General features: G+C 39.4%; 1 pseudogene; it reads left to right on the forward strand.

The window, feature by feature from the left end:
- Nucleotides 1-2211: 2211 nt before the first annotated feature.
- Nucleotides 2212-2712, forward strand: LOC114031166 (annotated as a pseudogene).
- The last annotated feature ends 1723 nt before the right edge of the window (nt 2713-4435 follow it).

The following is a 4435-nucleotide window of genomic DNA, read 5'->3' on the forward strand; positions in this document are numbered from 1 at the left end:
AAATACATAGCACCTGAAACAAGAAAGGATGGTTTTGTCAATCAATGTAAATATTTTTTCACATGTGTCATGAACATTTAGGAACAGTAAAAGGAGTTCCCAATCTACTTCCTGAACTAACAAGATAGTGAGTTTTGGTTTGGGATTTTGGGAAAAAGTATTAAGAGTGTTGTTTAGCAACATGTTTAAAGGAATAAAACTTTCTGACTAAGCATCACTGATTGGTCATGTATTGGTTGTCTGGGATGAGCTGTGAAATAGCCAAAGTAATTCCTTTGTGATATACCTTAAAAGAAGCTGAGGAACAATCTATGTTTTGTTTTGCTTTGTGTTTTTTTTTTTTTGGTTTATTGGTTTTCATCTGTTTCTCCTTGCCTTCAAGATCCTTAGAGGAAAATAATGAAAGTGACTTGGAAGGACTTTGTACTCTGCTATTACCATGAATTTATGTAGACAGTGAACTCTCATCTCTGACTCCAAGAAGCTGTAGTAGGTCAGTGGCCAACCCCACATAAAATCATTTCAGAATATGGGCCAAATCAGGTTGAGGGTAAACAACAGACCTCAAACTCATTGGTGAGTCAGGGGGAACCCCAAGCATGCAAAGACTTCCAATGGCAGTCTGGGTAGATGAGAACAATTTGTTCCAACAGCCATGAAGGGGAATGAATCAGGTAATCTGGGGCACTTAGAGCTTGGACAGGCATCAGAGATGCCAAGGTCATCCACTGCATTCTGGGACATTAATAATCATCTGGACTTTTGTCTTGCTGTGGGACTTTAATGAATCAGGAAGAGTGAGTAAGGTTGCCAAACTTTGCACAACTCTACCTCACTTAAATCCAGTTCACATGCAAGTCAAGATATCACTGATCATATCATATCACAGGTTCTCTTCCAAAATGAACAATAAGGAATAGGGGGTAGAGCCAAGATGGTGGAGTAAAAGCAGTGACTTGCTTGAGCTCTCCCCCAAACCCCTGCAAATCCCTGTAAAAATGACTCTAAACAAATGCTAGAGCAGTAGAATACACAAAAAGATAGAGTGAAACAAATTTCCAACCTAAGACCACCTGGATGGTTGATAAGGAAAGGTCTGTTGCTCTGGGCTGGAAAAGAAGCAAAATTCAGCATGGGCCATGCAGGCAAAGAAGGGGCAGGCCTCAGGGGACTGAATCACAAGTAGTTGTGGTAGTTTCCAGACTTCCCAACCCACAAATGGCAAAGATAACTTAGAAGGTCGATGGGAAAGGTCTGTATGACTGTGGTGAGAGAGAAGCTCATTCCCTGGCCCAGTGCTGGTGCAGCCCAAGGATAGAGGCCACAGCAGCAGTGGCTGCTTCTGGACCTCTCAGCTCACAGATGGTGGGGGAATCAAACAACTGATCAGAGAGGGATTGCAGGGATCTCTTTGCTGGTGCTGGTGCTGGTGCTTTGTCTGTGCTTGGATCTGGGTCACAGTCCTGGGTGATGGTTCTGGGGAGAAGAGGAGGCACTAATGTGGTGGGATTTGTGGCAGTGATAAAGAGGGAATCTTCCATATAGTTCCAAGGCAAAAAAAAATTGCTTGTGGTCACTCATAGATCAAAGCATAAGCCAGTAAATTAATAAACACCTCTCCTTTGATCATACCACCTTGGAAGAACTGAAAATTTACAAGTCCCTAGAAGCATCTCTGAAAACAACTGCACAGAATCCCTGAAGCTTGGGACAGTTCTTCCTCCATAGTGGAAGCAGAGCTCTTCCTTAACAAAGAGTTAAAAAGTCAGGTAACTGGCTGGGAACATGAGCAGGCAGCAGGAAAAAAAAAACACAAAATCTCAGACTATAGAATCTTACTTTGGTGACAAAGATCAAAACATACAACCAGAAGAAGACAGCAAAGTCAAAGCTCCTACATCCAAAGCCTTTAAGAAAAATATGAATTGCTCTCAGGCCATGGAAGAATTCAAAAAGGATTTTGAAAATCAAGTAAGAGAGGTAGAGGAAAAATTGAAAAGAGAAACGAGAGAGTGATGCAAGAAAATCATGAAAAACAAGTCAACAGCTTGTTAAAGGAGACCCCAAAAAATACTGAAGAAAATAATATCTTAAAAATAAAGTAGAGGCTTTGCAGATGCTGCCACTGGGAGTCCTCATCTCTATTAGTCCCCTGGACACCAATCTCCACCACCTCTGCCTCTGCCGTCGTGCCCAGCCCAGGCATCTGTGGCCATGATCAACCCCAATGTGTATTTCGACATCATCGTCAATAATAAGCCACTGGGCCAGATTATTTTTGAGCTCTTTGCAGACAAGGTTCCAAAGACAGCAGAAAACTTCCATGCTCTGAGCATTGGAGAGAAGGGATTTGGTTACAAGGGATCCTGTTTCCACAGAATCATTCCTGGGTTCATGAGCCAGGTTGGTGACTTCACACACCATAATGGCACTGGTGGCAAGTCCATCTATGGGGAGAAGTTTGCTGATGAGAACTTCATTCTGAACCATACTGGTCCTGGCATCTTGTCCATGGCAAATGCTGGATCCAACACAAATGGCTCCCAGTTTTTCATCTGTACTGCTAAGACTGATTGGTTGGATGGCAAGCATGTGGTCTTTGGCCAAGTGAAAAAAAGCATGAACATTGTGGAAGCCATGGAAGGTTTTGGTTCTTGGGATGGCAAAATCAGCAAGAAAATCACCATTGCTGACTGTGGACAACTCTCATAAGTTTTTTGTTTTGTTTTTTTGTCTTAACCAGTAAACCATTCCTCTGTAGCTCGAAAGAGCACCCCCAACCCCATCTGCTCTTATACCCTGTAATCCTTGTGCTCTCACTTGCTGCAATTCTCTGGATTTCATTTCCTTTTTCCTTTCACAGGTCTGGCTAGACAACAGAGTTAAATTTATGATTATGAAATAAAAACTAAACTACAAAAAATAAATAAATAAATAAACTAGACCAAATTGTAAAAGATGTCCAAAAATCCAATGAGGAGAAGAATACCTTCAAAAGCAGAATTGGCCAAATGGAAAAGGAAGTCCAAAAACTCAACGAAGAAAATTATACCTTAAAAATTAGAATAGAGCAAATGGAAGCTAATGACACTATGAGAAATCAAGAAATTATAAAACAAAACCAAAAGAATGAAAAAAAAAAAAAAAGAAGAAGACACTGTGAAATCTCTCAGTGAAAAAACAACTGACCTGGAAAATAGAACCATGAACAAAAAAAGAGCCTAGACATCATCTTTCAAGAAATTGTCAAGGAAAACTTCCCTGATATTCTAGAACCAGAGGGTAAAATAGAAATTAAAAGAATCCACCAATCACCTCCTGAAGGAGATCCCCAAAGGAAAACTCCTAGGAATATTATAACCAAATTCTAGAGTCCCCAGGTCAAAAAGAAAATATTGCAAGCAGTCAGAAAGAAACAATTCAAGTATTGTGGAAACATAATCAGGATAACAAAAGATTTAGCATCTTCTGCCTTAAGGGATCAAAGGGCTTGGAATATGATATTCCAGAAGTCAAAGGAGCTAGGATTAAAACCAAGAATCAACAACCCAACAAAAAAATAGAGGACTTGCGAGCATTCTTGATCAAAAGACAAGAGCTGAATAGAAAATTTGACTTTCAAAATCAAGACTAAAGAGAAGCATGAAAAGGTAAACAAGAAAGAGAAATCATGAGGGACGTATTAAAGTTGAACTGTTTACATTCCTACATGGAAAGATGATATTTATAACTCATGAGATGTTTTGCAGTATTAGGGTAGTTCGAGGATGTATAGATAGATAGATAAATAGATATAGATATATACACATATATACATATATACTATATATATGCATATATATGTATATGTATAAACATATATGTGTGTACATATATACACACATATATGTATATACATAGATATATTATATATACATAAGTATATACATAAACATATGTATATATACATAAATACATGTATATGTATATATATGGTTATAGACAGAGGGCACAGGGTGAGTTGAATATGAAGGGATGATGTCTGAAAAATGAAATCAAGGGATGAGAGAGGATTGTACTGGGAGAAGGAGGAAGGGAAAGGTAGATTGGGATAAATTATCTCACACAGAAGAAGCAAGAAAAAGCTTTTTCAGTGGAGGGGAAGAAGGGGGGTAGAGAGGGAATGAGTGAACCTTACTCTAATCAGATTTGGATTAAGAAGGGAATAATATACACACTCAATTGGGTATGGAAATCTATCTTACCCTACAGGAAAATAGGGAGGGAAGGGATAAGGAGGGGGGATTGATGAAAGAGAGGGCAGATTTGGGGGGAGGTAATCAGAAGCAAACACTTTTGAGGAGGGACAGGGTCAAAGGAGAGAATACAGTAAATGGGGGGCAGGACAGGATGGAGGGAAATAGAGTTAGTCTTTCACAACATGACTATTATGAAA

Source organism: Vombatus ursinus, unplaced genomic scaffold, assembly GCF_900497805.2.
Source record: "Vombatus ursinus unplaced genomic scaffold, bare-nosed wombat genome assembly UNPS02015089.1, whole genome shotgun sequence".
Taxonomy (NCBI): Eukaryota; Metazoa; Chordata; class Mammalia; order Diprotodontia; family Vombatidae; genus Vombatus; species Vombatus ursinus.